Here is a 16,778-nt window from a genome sequence, read left to right as displayed (position 1 = left end):
TGGGAAACTGGCATTTCCAAGTATCTTTCAGTCAACAGGAGAATTACGTGTGGAACTCATTAGATTGGCAGTTCAACCAGTACGACGTAAATGACCAACTTTGCGGCCAAATCATAACACATAGCTATAATTATGTTTGCTATCACGTGCTCATTATGTGTATTACTTTTATTTTGATTCTAAACACAAATTGAAATGCAAAAATGAAAAAATCTGATTATCCAATTATAACACATTTATTATTTCCATATCCTATTATGCCAAAAATTATGTTGGCATCAGCTATGCATTATTCTATGGTCATCATTTTCATTCACAAGTTGATCTATGAATATTAACGTATCTTCTGTAATTCTTGGTATCTGATGTTTTGCATAAACAAAATTATGCAAACATTGCCTTATATGAAGTACTTTGGAAAATATATTTTACAAGTGTATGTCACACAGTTTGAGATCAAATGCTGTTGTACAATTGGGGAAGAAATATATAGAAACTTTTACAATATGTAGAAAAACTTTACAAGATTTGCTCTTGCACTGTTGCCTTTTTTTGCTTTCTTGAAAATCATGATGGCTGGTCTAATGAAGTGAGTTAAATTCTGTTTTTGCATTTCAGTGCTTCTAGGCAGCTCTGTAAAAGCCTTCTGATGTAACTTGATGGAAAATAATAGACTTGTTGAAAACTTCAATGTTATTAGTAGGTCTGTAGTTGTAGATAGATGCACTTCCTTAAAGTACTAGAAGAAAACTGTGTCTCCTTTGAAATTAAACCTTAAGTTCTTAATTACATAAACAGAAATGCAAATCAGTATTTAAATTTCATTGCCAAATGTTAGAATCTGATGTTTTTGAAGTAGGAGAATATACAAACCTCTTGCTTAAGTGAGTGGGAGCTTTGAAAAATTACGTCTGTCAAAGTTCTTAATGCAAACTTAGGTGACTAACTTTGGAAAAATAGGTCCAAAGGGCTAAATTAATGCTTCTATATCAATGTGTTATAACTGAATATGTCTGTTCCTCTTTATATATCAGTTAGGTTATTAGAAATGGTCATGGTGGGAGAATTTTTTAGAAGACTTTATCAGACCAGTTTTAAACTTTTAAACAAAACTTTCTTAAATTCATTCATTATCAGCACACTTCTGCATAGTTAACACTAATGGCTGTGGTCCATGATGATTCTTAATTTGTAGAGATCAAAGTGATTAGGCTTGAAAGCTCTTTGACAGAAGTTGGAACTGAAGCAAGCTTGTCATCTTTCTTGTCTGATTTTCTTTAAATATGCTTGATGTTTTTATGCTATTTTGCCCTTCCTAAAACACAAGTGGTCTCTTCTGCTTCTGATACTTCTTACTTTGCTTAAGATTTTACCAGTCATTTTCTGCCTATTTGCAGTCCCCTGTGCTTATCTTGTCTTCTGTCTGGCAACTTTTTGTTTTTCTGTCACTTGGATACTTCCTACATGCAGATACATGCTGCTCCAAATCTCACATACTCATATAAAATGCTTGTAGATTGTGCCTGGCTATGCCATTGAGTGTTTTAAAATACGTGTTGTTGTTAGTTACACTAATTTAATGTATTTACCTTTGGGTTCAAGGCCAACTGATACTCATTATATCCTGATTAATTCATGTAAAACTTGAAGGTATTTCAGCTTCTAATTTGACTGAAATTGTTCATTTGGTGGCATTTTTTAGTTCTGACTGTTTCATTTATTTCTTTATTTTAATTACTAACCATACAGATACATGTATTTGCAGCTGCAAGGGACTTCTCTGTGTTAACTAGTTAGCTTTGTTTCACCTATTTATATCTGTATGTATCCACCATTAAAAACTGGACACAAATTACATAAAACAGTGTCCCGGTTTCAGCTAGGATAGAGTTAATTTTCCTCATAGTAGCTGGTAGGGTGCTATGTTTTGGATTTAGTATGAGAATAATGTTGATAACACACTGATATTTTAATTGTTGCAGAGCAGTGCTTACACTAAGCCAAGGACTTTTCAGCTTCTCGCTCTGACCCGCCAGTGGGAGGCTAGGGGTGCAGCAGGAGCTGGGAGGGGACAGACCCAGGACAGCTGACCCAAACTGGCCAAAGGGGTATTCCATACCATCTGACGTCATGCTAAACAATATATAGGGGTGGCTGGCCGGGGTGGGGGGCCGGCTGCTCAGGGATAGGCTGGGCATCGGTCAGCGGGTGGTGAGCAATTGCATTGTGCATCACTTGTTTCGTACACATTATTATTAGTAGTACTATTATTATTATTATTATTATTATTATTTTCTGTCCTAATAAACTGTCTCTATCTCAACCCACAGGCTTCACTTTCCTGATTCTCTCCCCCATCCGAGAGAGGGAGGGGGAAGGGTGAGTGAATGGCTGTGTGGTGCTTAGCTGCCAGCCGGGTTAAACCACAACAGTCCTTTTGGCGCCAGGCCAGACCCCAGTGTATGGAATACCCCTTTGGCCAGTTTGGGTTAGCTGTCCTGGGTCTGTCCCCTCCCAGCTCCTGCTGCACCCCTAGCCTGCCCCCTGGCAAGATAGAGAGAGAAGCTGAAAAGTCCTTGGCGTAGTGTAAGCACTGCTCTGCAACAATTAAAACATCAGTGTGTTATCAAAGTTATTCTCATTCTAAATCCTAGGAGGAAAATTAACTCTATCCTAGCTGAAATCAGGACAAGCAGTAAGATTTAAAGAGGCCTCTGAGATATCCTTTATATATATTTCTCCCCTTTATGCACTTTATAACTCAGTTCACTTAATTTTACTTACTATCATGTAAGTATAGCATTTCTGCTGTTGGTCAGGGATTAACATTTATGAAAAAAAAATTTTACCTTAGTCCACCATGTCTCCAGTTTGTTTGCTAAAATAGTGTCAGAAAATAAAATACTAATATTAATACTTCTAATAAATACTAATACAGCTAAATCTAATACTAATAATAAATATTAACTTATATATGCATCTTCTTCCCTTATGATAGATAAAAATCTGCATTTTGTTGTGTGAACTCTGTTTTTAAACTCACATGACATATGCATTCTTTAATGGGTAATATAGTTATCCTCAGTTTTTTTTGGTCTTTTATCAAGAATATATTTTTTTTGATAATGAAAATAAAAGAAGTCCTGTTTAAAAAAAAAAAAAAGACAACAAAAACAACAGAACAACGGAGTTATGAAATAACAACACTAAACAAATTCAAGACAAAAGTCATTGCTGGAACCTTAAGGAAGAGATATATGACCTGGTAATATCACAGCATTTTGCAACAGAGTCTACTAATGAAATTATAAGCTGTGACAAACAGCTCTACTTGTGGTTTTGAGCTCTGGTATTATGTTGTCATTTTTGGCCCACGCCTCCTAATGCAATAGATTTTAAGTACAGAATGTCATAAAAACATGCTAGATATACACAGGAGAAAAGTCGAACCATGTACAGTCATTTCTAAATTTCAGAAATGCTAATGACAAAAGCAAACCATGGACCTCAGGAAGTACCATGACTTTTCCAAGGTTGTAACAAGCCTAATAAGAATCATGAAAGAAAAGAACAGATTACAAAACTGAATAACTCACACAGGAAATAAGCATAATAAATAATATGGGGCACGGTGAGATTAAATACAATTTAGGAAATTGAAAGAGCAAAATTAAAAACTGCTGAGGCATAAAAGGAAAATTCCACATAGACCCAAGAATCAGAAAGACAAAATAATAATATATAGCATTTTTTTTCCAGTATTTAGTTTAAAGATTGTGATTTCTATATCAGACCTGGAATAGCTTTTAGGCTCGGAAGGCTTACTGTTTTTTGGAAGCTGTGTCAGTTAGACTGATGAAAGATATGACCTGTCATTTCAGGCTTTGCCTTGCTAATATTAAAAATTTACCAGTCAGACAATGAGAAAACACTTGCAGAGTTAGCAGTTAAGAAGCTTCAACACCATTCCTTCTCCCTTTTTCCTGATACCCAACAAACCCCAGAAAAGGATGTAGCTTTATAAAAGTAAGTTATAATGGCTCCCTAGAGCTGCAAGAGTGAAAAGGCAGAAAAGCTATAATCCATCCAAAATTCTTCTTTCAGCTTCTCTGGAAAGATGCCGGAGCAAGTATCAGAGTTTAAAAAAAAAAAAAAAAAAAAAAAAAAGGAGTGGGACAAGCTAAGATTAAAGTGGCTGTTGACACGCAGAAACTAAACTGAGCTAAATTACATGTTGTTGTAGCAAAGTGTTTTTCCTCTAGGTGTTAACTTTCCTGTCAGTTCTTCATCATTAGTGATAAAATAGCTTTACAAGAATGTTGATTTGTACCAGTAAAACAATATATATTTTCTTCTCCGCATTTTGAAACTCTGAAGAGTTAATTGTTTATCTTGTGTTTGCTGTAGTTAAGTGTAATTTTTGTCTAGTTTCATTCATTATGATGCTACAGTTGATTGTGAAGAGAATAACAGACAACTTTTTATAAAGCTGTTATTCGTGATAGGAATTGGAGATTTCCTTAGTGTTCATGTGTACGTGCATTTACATCTTGTTTCTTGGACAGTGACACTGTGAAAATGATGGCTGCTCATCTGTGAAAACCAGACTGTGGCTAGTGATCTTACCTCTACACTGTAGTAAGTACTGATATAAATCTATAACTATGTATGTGGTTTAAAAAAAATTGCACAGTGAAACTTGAAAAATTTCTTTTCTTAGATTCTGGCTACTCGCAAGGTGGATCATTTTTGCTAAATACTTCATTAACCTATTACAGTCATACCCTCTGTGAGCAACACTAGCCAAACATGGAAAGATTCTGCTGGAAACAAAACTTCAGCATGATGACAAGAGAACTTTACATATATTTCAGTATATCAAGAATAGATTGTAGTGAAAGAGCTACAGACAGATTTGAAAATTAACATACTTTTATCACAGATCACTTCTATTCCAAACTTATTGGGAATTCATGACACTAATGACAGTGAATTAGCAATTGGTCTGCTTTAGCTCTTTCAGTGGTACCTTCACTTCCCCTTTTAGCTCTTGAACTTTCTTATTAAATATTCATTTTAAATTACAATGTTAGCTCTTGGAGACAGCTATCATAATTTGTTTTGTGTATATTAAACTTGTTAAGAATCTAGAGCAACAGTGTCCTACTTTTGGAAAAATACAGCAATCAAGTAGTAAATAATTACTAAAACAAAATGCACTACTTATAGTGTCACATTATACCATTTAGGATAGACCTTTGTTTTATAGGGATATTATGGTAAATTTTTAATTATTATGTGGGTTATAATTTAGCATATTACTATTTTCATCAAAATTATTATGTAATTTAGCTTGCTGTATATTTCACTTTAGATTTATAATTCACACACCGTTTAACCCAAATATGTACTCAGATTCGTAAGATGTTGCAATTGCTGTTTTACAAATTGTGAAGTACGCTTTGGTACATGTTGTTATTTATTTTGTTTTTAAAAGATCTCACATTATTGCTTCTCATGCTTCTCATCCAGAAGCAGTTATGGTGGGTTTAAGCACCTCAAGTCACTTGTTCTGGTGTAAATAATGACATGTCGTCACAGTAATTCATAAGATTAATGTTATTAAGATTGTAAATTGCCATCTTGTAAATTACCTATCTAATAAATAATAGTCATGTCACATAAAACCATAATAGGTTCCATACCATCGTCAAACCTACCATTTTATCCATGTCCAGATGATACACATGTAATGGAGTATCTGTGAGATCAGAAACTGATCAGCTAACAGGTTCCATCATACACACGTTCAGTTTTCTTTCTTTGTATTGAGATCTGCTAGTAACCTTGAGGCCATCTTGCTGTTCAATGATGAATGTCTTCAGGAAAACACTAATCTTTTCAGTTAATATGTAACACTAGTAGAAAAGTGTTACTGAAGTAAAAATCAATATTTCATCTTCTCCATCAACTCATTATAGTACCACTAATTCTTCCCAGCAATTTTGAGTATTCTGTTTTATGAAAATGAATAAATAATTCTAAATTTATGTAAAACTTTCCTATCATTAGGTTTTCAAAATTAGAAGTGAACCCGGAACATGGTTTATATTAATCTACAGTACATTTCAATTTTAAGAGATCTGAACCTCTAAAACTTTGTCACAAATCAGTTCGCTTGCTTTGATTCAAGAAATCACAATATTGTAAATGTTGCTTCTTATAGAACACAACCATTAAAGGGACATTTTATCCAAAATCCAGCTGGGTAAAATTTGCACGTAGATAGATACATCTCATTGATTTTGTTGCTGTTGTCAAGTTTGCTCACTGTGGTGGTTTTACTCATCTGGGCAGCTGAGCTCCACCACAACCTATCTCTCACTCCCCTCTTTTCAAAGAAAAAATGGGAGAAAACATGATGAAAAAGGGCTCAAGGGTTGAGATAAAGACACGGAAATCACTCAACAATTACCATGTCCGGCAAAACAGACTCAACATGGGGAGACTAATGTAATTTATTACCTATTACTAACAAGCTAGAGCAGTGAGAAACAAAAGGAAAGAAACTCAAAACACCTTCCCTCATCCACCCTCTTCTAAATCCTCCCCCCAAGAGGCACAGGGGAACAGGGAATGGGGGCTGCGGTCAGTCCCTAACACTTCATCTCTGCTGCTCCTTTACAGTCACTCTCTGCCCCTGTTACACGTGGGGTCCCTCCCATGGGATGCCATCCTTCCCAAGCTGATCCTGCATGGGCTTCTGACAGGCAGCAGCTCTTCAAGAACTACTCCAACATGGGTCTTTACCACAGGGTCCATCCGTCTGGAGCAAACTGCTCCATTACAGGCCCCTCACAGGTGGCAGCTCGCCCCAGAGAAGGGGTACTTCTGCACGGGCTCTTCTCCATGGGCTCCAACCCTGGGGCCTGCTCCTGCGGGGGTTCTCCACGGGCCGCAGCCTCCTCCAGGCCACATCTACCTGCTCCACTGGGGGCTACTCCACAGGCTGCAGCGTGGAGATCTGCTCTGCTGTGGTTCCTATGGGCTGCAGGGGGACAGCCTGCTCCACCAGGGGCCTCTCCACAGGCTGCAGGGAACTTCTGCTCCGGCACCTGGAGCACTTCCTGCCCTCCTTCTTCACTGACCTTGGCGTTTGCAGGGCTGGTGCTCACTCTTTGCTCTCCCAGCTGTTGTTGTGCAGCAGTTTTTTGCCCCCTTTCTTAAACGTGTTCTCATAGAAGCACAACAACGTTGCTTATTGGCTCAGCTCTCGCCAGCAGAGGGTCCCTTTGGAGCCAGCTGAAACTGGCCCTTATCCAACATTGGGCAGTTTCTGGACTCTCCTCATAGAGGCCACCCTTGCAGTGTCCCCCCACTACCAAAACCTTGCCACGCAAACCCAATACACTTGCATAGAGATTTTTTTCTGTTAAAAATCAAATGTTACACAAATCAATATGATCACAGAATTTTAGTCCAAGTTATCACTAAATGTTGACCATTCTCCATTCTGGTATGCAACTAAGGAAATAAATTTTGTTCACACCTTTTACAAATCACAGATATAAAGATCATTTTTAAATTCACAGGGCTTGTGGTTTTATTGTTCTTTGTTTTGTTGATGCTTTCTGAAACTCAGCAAAAAAAATATTTTTCCTAAAGTTTGCGTTTAGATTTGAATTGGATGAGCAACTATCTGTTCAACTATAGGACAGAACAAAACGGTGTATTATATGAGAGCTAAAAGATTTTAATCATTTAAAAAATTAATCATTTTTAAAATTGAAAGAAACTAATACTGCTGTAATTCTGTGGTAATTATTAATTTTCCTAAGTAGTTTTCTATCCGAAAGTATTGCTTTTTTTTTTTTTTTTAAAGAAAAAATAATTGATATTCTTTGGACACAGGGTCACACAGAAGATTTTTTATATATACACATATATATATTTAAGGATATTAAGAGGTAATGTAATAGTGATACAAAATTATGTTTCTGTTAACCTGGGCTCAAAATAACTGTCCTTTCCTCTGGAATGAAGAGAAGGAAAAACAAACAAACAAACTAAAACCTCTAAATCCTTGATCTGGGAAACAGCACAGTCTATTTTTAATTCTTCACTATTAAGTTTACTTATTACTCAGAATTATTTTTTCTGACTATATGTGTAAGGACACAGAAGAAATTTATGACTCTCTTCTCCCTTGGATATTTACTTAGGAAGGTTGTCCAGGTAGGTTTCTCAGAAGCATAATAATTCCATCTTCAACCTACTTCTAAAATTTCTCATGGTTATCCCAATCTGGGCTAGTGGTAGATTGCCTGAGATAATTCGATGTTCATGTGTCTATAAGTTCAATGATCACGGTAAGGCATTCGTCAGTTTCTGACAAATTAAGAAAACCCAGTTATACAGCTGGAACTTCCACATATCAAAAACAAAACCTTCAGTTTGAAAGATAAGATGGTCTCATAGGGTATGAATGATTTACGTATGAATAAGGATACAGTCATTCAGTAAAAAAATTGATTTCTGTTTCTATATGTGCAGGCAGAAGGCTCAATTGATACATTTCCTAAAAAAAAAAAAAATAGTTTCCAAGATTACCCTTACAGTTTTAAAGATGACAATCCAAACTAACAAGACAGTTATTAGTTTTCCTTTCTTCATGTAGAAATTCCAGGATCTGATGATAAATGGAAGTAGCCCTAAAAAGTTTATTTAATGAAACACAACCACTTCTCTGACAGTTCCAGTTGTTTTCCTTGCTGCCAGTGATGTGCTAGAACAGAAATAAGTAGGATAAAGCACACTATCTTCTGTGTCATTTAAATATTGCCTTGTAGAAAATTTCACCTTATTGAAAAGGTTACTTCATTCATCTCTATGTATACATAGCATTGTTACAAGAACGGGGAACTAACGCTAATATGACTAATTTAAATTTTTCTTGTATTTGTTTGATGTCTTTCCTTTTTAATGGGATCATAGCCTCAGTCATCATTTGGCAGCTGTTTTCTTTCAAGGGATTTTTACTTAAAATACATTTTTAAAAATATTATAATTTTACTGCTCAATGAACCTTGCAATAACAACATTTTAGCATCTATCCACCATGGCAGATGGCAAACTAATGAGGCTTGCTGTAGCTGCATACTGATATCTTCTGTACACAACACTTCTGTGCTCCAAAGGGAGGTCAAAGAGTTACTTTTATTTATATTCTTTGTTGTATTTGATTGTTGAAAATCATAAAACAGATTATTAGAGAAAAAAAATGCACCTCTTAATTAGATTACTAATGTTTACTGCATGTGATCAACCTACAGAGATGAAAGAAGACATAGTCCATATTTCAGTGTGGTTTAGCTTATATTTTTTAAAAAGAAACAGCACTACTCCAAGATGATTTTTTTCCCATCTATTTAAAATTCATCTTAGAATAAAAGCTAAAGGTGGTTTTAATACGCATGTCATCAAGCAATTTCAGTAAAGTTTATACTTTACTTTCGTTAGCTTTTAGATATTAAAGATGGGTGCATAGTTAACATTTCACCTCATTTTGTGTTTCAGGACATTAGTGAATATTACCCCTCCCATGATTCTGTATTTTTTCCTTAATGCAGATACCAGATAATTTTCATTAAGTATAGCAGAGGCTAATCAAGTACAACTTCATTTTTTAGTGACTTTATGAAAAATGAGGTAAAGAAATCATGAAAAATCATGAGTCTGATAATAAGATCAATTGACTTGACCTCAGTCACATAAAAGTGAGGTGTGTGATATAAATATGTGATCTAGATTCCCTGACAGAGAGAGGAGAGCAAAGCAGAGCAGAGCAAAGGAAATTCAAAACAGAGGAGCAGACTGATACTCCTACCCAGCTTAAAATAATATCTGGAACACTCTTTGGAGTGTTTTTCTCTGAGGAGATAGGCCTAGGTGAATAATCAACACTTCACCTGTAGCAACAGACTCTGTTGCTTACTTATAGATTGGTTTCATGGAGGTTTTTTCTGTTTTTTTTTTTTTTGTTTTTTTTTTTTTTTCCCTCAGAGATCTGTCCTGAGCAACATGAACAAAGACCAGAGAATGTAGTTCTAGATAGGTAACATATTGTCTTTAATATTTCTCAAGATTTCTTAGTCAATTCTATGATCATATTGGGAGCTATCTCTTGGAATCCCAGTAATCTTATTAAATTAAGATCAAAGATTAAAATATTGGAAAGTTAATTACTTTCAAGTATTTAGCCTGAATTAATATTGGATATAAGCAAGTAAAGATGATGACAATTCTCATTCTAAAACACTGTTGTTCACTGATTGGCAGGGCAGTTCTGTGTAATTCTGTGTCAATAACATATTACTGAGATCATCATCTGTTATGAAAAGAACAGTCCTGAAGTAATAAATTTTTAAAAACATCAGTAATCTTTATCTGGCCTTCATATACACTTCAGCTATCACTTTTAATCTCTTCTGGCAAATTTCTTTTTTTTTTTTTTTTTTTTAACATATTTTTGTACAGGACAAAGCTGCAGACTTGGAGAAATGTGGTCACTAAGTCTAATTGGTATTCTTACTATATATAGAATCATTTAAATAGATTGTATTATAATTCAAATTATAATACAGATTTTATTCCTGTAGATACTTAGGGTCTAACATTGCTTTCATTTGCAGTGAGAATATTTTCAATATGCTCATTTTACTCATAGTTTCAATATGCTTATATAATATCACTAATTTCTTCACATTTAGTTCTGTTTGTATACCAGTATGAAAGGACTTCAAGATTACTGTACTTTGATATAATATATATATATATATATATTTGGTTTGCTTTCTGATTTAACATAGCTAAAACATCTTGACACAGCAGTAGGATTTTAAATATTACCATACGCTGAAGACATTTTTTTACAATTAGAACAATTGTACAATTATACAGTTATATATATACATATACTTTTTTTTTTTTTTTTTACTCTTTTAGTTTTATTTAAGGTGAAGTGTTGTTCTGAAATGTCCTGGCTGAAGTAGCTCATAATTTAAGAAAATTAGCAGTTAAAGGAAGAAAAAGAAACTAACAGACTGTTCATCTGTGCTCACTCCTTCAGTCACATATTAACAAAATCTTAAAAACATATACAGTCATCTTCACCCTTTCCTGTCACCCACTCTTTGTAGGCGATAAAGAAACAAAAAGATGAAGCAACAAAAATTCCTACAGAATAAAAACTACTATTACTGTAAAGTAGTTATAGATGATTTATAAAGATGTAAGTGATTCATTCCTTTACTAAAAAGAATTAGTGCAATGTAAACCTGGCATTAGGTATAGGTTAGGCATTTTTCAACCATGTCTTCTTTTCTTGCAGAAAATGGAAGCATTGCGATATTCTAGGAATACTTATAATGCCACTGCCTAAGTGCGTGTTAATAGATCTTGGTATCAATGTCTAAAAATGAGTTCTTTCTTAAGTCAAATAACACTACATAATAATTCTTACCAATCTTTATTTGGATGTTTATCCTACATATTATTTAAGGGATATTTAATATTTCTACTCAACATGAGGGCTTTTAAGAATGTCATTAAATACTGTGCTGATCAGAAGCTGCTCACTCAGTGCATTTCTTGAAAAGTCATGCAGGAAAACATTAAAGGATTCTCTTCAGTTAGGAATTGTCCTGGTTCCAGTTAGGACAGAGTTAATTTTCCTCACAGTAGCTGGTAGGGTGCTATGTTTTGGATTAGGATGAGAAGAGCGCTGATAACATGCTGATGTTTTAATTGTTGCAGAGCAGTGCTTACACCAGGCCAAGGACTTTTCGGCTTCTCGCTCTGTCCTGCCAGCGAGCAGGCTAGGGGTGCAGCAGGAGCTGGGAGGGGACAGACCCAGGACAGCTGACCCAAACTGGCCAAAGGGGTATTCCATACCATCTGACGTCATGCTAAAAAATATATAGGGGTGGCTGGCCGGGGTGGGGCGCCGGCTGCTCGGGGATAGGCTGGGCATCGGTCAGCGGGCGGTGAGCAATTGCATTGTGCATCACTTGTTTCGTACACATTATTATTATTAATACTATTATCATTATCACTATTATTATTATTGTTATTATTATATTCCTGTCTTAATAAACTGTCTTTATCTCAGCTCACAGGCTTCACTTTCCCATTTCTCTCCCCCATCCCAGAGAGGGAGGGGGGAGGGTGAGCGAGCGGCTGTGTGGTGTTTAGCTGCCAGCCGGGTTAAACCACAACAGGAATGTATGATTTTCTTCTAGCCTATTATTTGAAAATATTGTTTGAATACTAATTGTAAATTACAATGTCATCTTGTATACTGGCCACTTGATAATGATAGTGCATCATTTAACAAATTTGCTTTTATATCTGTAGATGGTGCTATATGTACCTCTATTGGTTGAAGCAGTAGAAGGAATTTTAATATAAAATACAAATCCTTAGTAAGACAAAATAACTAGAATCAAATGAATTAATGTGGAAAAGTTCTTTCTGCTTTTGGTATAGGCCATGAAGCATATGTTGCCAGGTGATTATGGTCATGAGAAAGTTAATCCCGTGCTGTATTAAGTAGGAATCACAAACAAGTACTATAGAAAGACAACTTCTATTTTTATAGAAAATATTGGGCTAATTCCATGTCAGAAGTGAACTGGAGAAGCTCTTTTTCAGTCAATCCTATTATATACCAAATCTGCCATTCTCCCCCTACATATGTATTTTTTTTTATTTTATTTTTTTAAGATAGCAGCTGAAATTAAGAGATCCCATTCATCTGTGCTAACCTGCCATATCTATGAATTCCTTCTTGGATAGGTAATACATGGATTTTAAAACCTATACACTTATAATTAAAATAAATAAATCTGGAAGAGTAGTTGTTCAGTAAGCATCTACAATTCTTTTCCAGTGGAACTGGATTGATTGTAAATCAACAGATGTTGATTACCTGTTAGATAATTCCTTACGTTCCTTATAGTAAGCCTCAGAGCCAGAATTACACAGTTCTATCAGTATCACATATACAGAATCCAAGAAAATAATATAGATACATAGGCATAAGAATTTGACTAAATTATCAGAGAATGGTTTGGATTGGAAGAAATCTTAAATATCTTCTAATTCCTACCCCACTATCATGGCAGGGACACCTTCCACTACACCAGGTTGCTCAAAGCCCCATCCAACTTGGCCTTGAACAATGCCTGGAATAGGGCACCCAAAACTTCTCTGGGATACCCGTTCCAGTGCCTCACCATCCTCATAGCAAAGAATTTCTTCCTAATGTCTAATATAAATCTACCCTAATATGGTTTAAAGTCATTACCCCTTGTCCTATCGCTACACTTCCTGATAAAGAGTCTCTCTTCTTCTTTCTTGTAGCCCCCCCTTTAGGTACTGGAAGGCTGCTATAAGATCTCCCCAGAACCTTCTCTTCTCCACACTGAACAACCCCAGCACTTAGCCTGTCTTCATAGGAGAGGTGCTCCAGCCCTCTGGTCATCTTCGTGACCCTACTCTGGACCTGCTCTGACAGGTCCATGTGCATCTTGTGCTGGGTACCCCAGAGCTGAACACAGTGCTCCAGGTGGAATCTCACAAGATAGAACAGAGGGAGAGAATCACCTCCCTCAGCTTGCTAGCCATAACAGAATCACAGAATGGCCGAGGTTGGAAGGGACCTCTGAAGATCATCTAGTCCAATCACCCCGTCAAGCAGGATCACCTAGAGTACATTGCACAGGACTGAATAATTTTCTCTTCGAAGCCATTATTTTCATGTAATTATATGTACCTCTCTGGGCAACCTGTTCCAGTGCTCTGTCACTCTCACAGTTAAGAAGTGCCCCTTCATATTTAGCTGGAACTTCCTTTGCTTCAGTCTGTGCCTGTTGCCTCTCGTCCTGTTGCTTGTCACAACTGAAAAGAGACTGGCTCCATCCTCTTGACACCCTCCCCTCAGATATTTATAAACACTGATGAGGTCTCCCCTTGGTCTTCTCTTTTCCAGGCTAAACAGGCCCAATTCTTTCAGCCTGTCCTCATATGACAGGTGCTCCAGTCCTCTAATCATCATCATGGGTCTTGTCTGGACTCACTCAAGTACTTCTATGTCCCTCTTGTACTGGGGAACCCAGAACTGGACACAATACCTCAGGTGTGGCCTCAGTAGGGCTGAGTAGAGGGGGAGGATCACCTCCCTTGACCTGCTGGCAACACTCTTTTAAATGCACCCCAGGATACCATTGGCCTTGGCCACAAGGGAACACAAGGGCACACTGCTGACTCATGGTCAGCCTGCTGTCTACCACAGCCTGCTGTCCCCCATGCTTCTTTTGATGCAGCCCAGGATACAGTTGGCTTTCTGTGCTGCAAGCACATATTGCTGGCAAAAGAAATGAATGGATAAAGGTCTTCATGATCAGGGATAACAATTAAATAGTCTTGACTGAGACACTGTATTTAAAAAGGAAGACAAAGAATGATAAACTGTTTAACGATATGAACTTATGAATATGAAAAAAAAAATATCTTATAAGAACAGTTGCATCCCATTCTTGGGACTTCTCCAGACATCACAAGGTATGTTGGGTGTAAGTACAAAGCAAAGTCAATATGTACACTTTGGTTAAATCCCTGTGATACTAAGAGAAACTTCTCTCCAATTTAGTCTTCAGTTTAAGAATCAGGATGAGACAAAGAAACACAGACAGTGTGTCACCTTGATGAATTTCAGGGAAATCACCAGATTCCAAATATTTTCTTTGGAAGGTGCTTTTTAATTAAGACTTGGAAAGCAAACGGAAAAAGAAGATTTCAGCTAGTGATGTCAGCTCAGAATTCAAGCACATCTCTCAACCTGAGATTTTAAAAGCATAGTGTCATGTTTTATTTAAGATGGACAGCTGCAAAAAATGAGTGTGACACTTTTCCAAGCAAGAGTGCATATTCATGCAATTAAGCATAAGCTTTTTTAGGACTCTTTTGACACATCATTTGGATAATTTAATAAAATAGAAGGATAGAAAGATAAAGCAAAATGTTTCTTGGCCTGTTACATTGTTTCACAGCATTAGATGTTACCCTGTCCCAAATTCAGCTTGTGAATGCTGCTTGCAGGCAGCATCTGTTAATATAAATCTTGTCCGTGAACAACAGACTGCTGTGTTCCTGGCCTTGGCTTCTTGGCTGTAGCTTCTTTGCAGTACGGAAAACAATACCTTGCAAACAAGTAAGGAATGTAGGCCTGTTCCAAAACACAACTGTAGATTGTTCTATTGACTTCAGTGTGCTTCGAAATCAGCTTCTCTAGAGAATCCCTTGCAAAGCAATTTCTATGAACGTTCATCTGCACTTAGCATACGTTCAGACTTTTGTTTCTTTTCTTGCAACACACACTAAAAATTCTCTTGGAAATCTTTTGCAATGAAAACTATAATCATATGTCAGAAAATAATCATTCTAGTCTATTTACATGGGTAATTACATTTTTACTGGACAAGGAGACCTAATTGAGAGGATAAGAATATAAGAATGATTCTACCCTAGTTGTTAGGTCATGCATTCATATATGTTTAGTATTTGCTGAAATGAGTGTGTAAATAATGCAAAACAATTTCAAGAAAATAAATAGCATCCATATCTTCACATCCCCCAAAGTTCCTTCAAAGATGACCAAATCTTGGTGAGTAGAGAATTCCTTACTAAGGGGAGAAAAACAGCTTTAAGATGCCTGGAATAGAAATAGGCTGTAAATGATTTTTTTTTATATTTTTTTTTTTCTCTAATCATTTGAATAGAAGGGGAACATTTTACTTCTCTACCTCTGTCTTCTGAGAAAAACAAAACAAAACAAACAAACAAACAAAAAACACTGTATTAGGACTTTAGTTTTTATTCTCTGGCAGCTAATACAGGCTTTTGCATTATTTGTCAAGACCCTCAGAGCATGAATAGACTTTAAATGTTCTGACAAGCCTCACCTGAGTCCCCTTTCCCCAGTCTCTTGCCTGTGGGCCCAGCAAGTGTCTTTTAAGCTCAGGATAAGTCCCTCAGATCTAGACTGAACTATATTTTAGGTGTGCTGCAGCACGTGTCCTATGAAGACAGGCTGAGAGTGCTGGGGTTGTTCAGTGTGGAGAAGAGAAGTTTCTGGGAGAATTTACTTTTATCTCCCAAAATGGAAGACTTAAGGAAGATGTGAAAACATGGTTCATTTTCTTGGCTCTGTGGAGCTGTATTCACTTTGAAAGAAGCTAATGTTGTAAATTCTTAATATTTGTGGCAACAATAGTTTTTGAAGATTATTACAGTGGAATTTTAATGTCCAGTCAACAGAGCAACTTCTATCCATCGTACAAGCATAACATCCTGAAAAGCCCTTATAACATCTGCTCTATGGCCACTTGTCAGCAACCTAACATATAACCACAGATAACATGTAGTGCCTAGCTGGATTTTGCTGCAGTGCTGAACTTTTCACTAGAGATGATCAGCAAGGCCACGCTGCCAATTGCCTGGCTCTGCCTCAGCCAATGCACCCTCCAGGTCTTTACCAGGTGAGTGTGAGAGTGTGCTGCCACAAGGAAAACATGGCTGAATTGCAGGCAGTTCTCTATGAAATTTTCTAAAACCTACCTGATGGTGCATGTTAATACTAGGAAACTGCAGAGAATTAACTCTCAAATCTTTTGACCTCAGTTTCTGTCCAGAGAAATGGCCATTGCCATTTGACCATA

Source organism: Anser cygnoides, chromosome 1, assembly GCF_040182565.1.
Source record: "Anser cygnoides isolate HZ-2024a breed goose chromosome 1, Taihu_goose_T2T_genome, whole genome shotgun sequence".
NCBI lineage: Eukaryota > Metazoa > Chordata > Aves > Anseriformes > Anatidae > Anser > Anser cygnoides.
The sequence above is the reverse complement of the archived record's forward strand: the minus strand, read 5'-3'. Positions refer to the sequence as shown.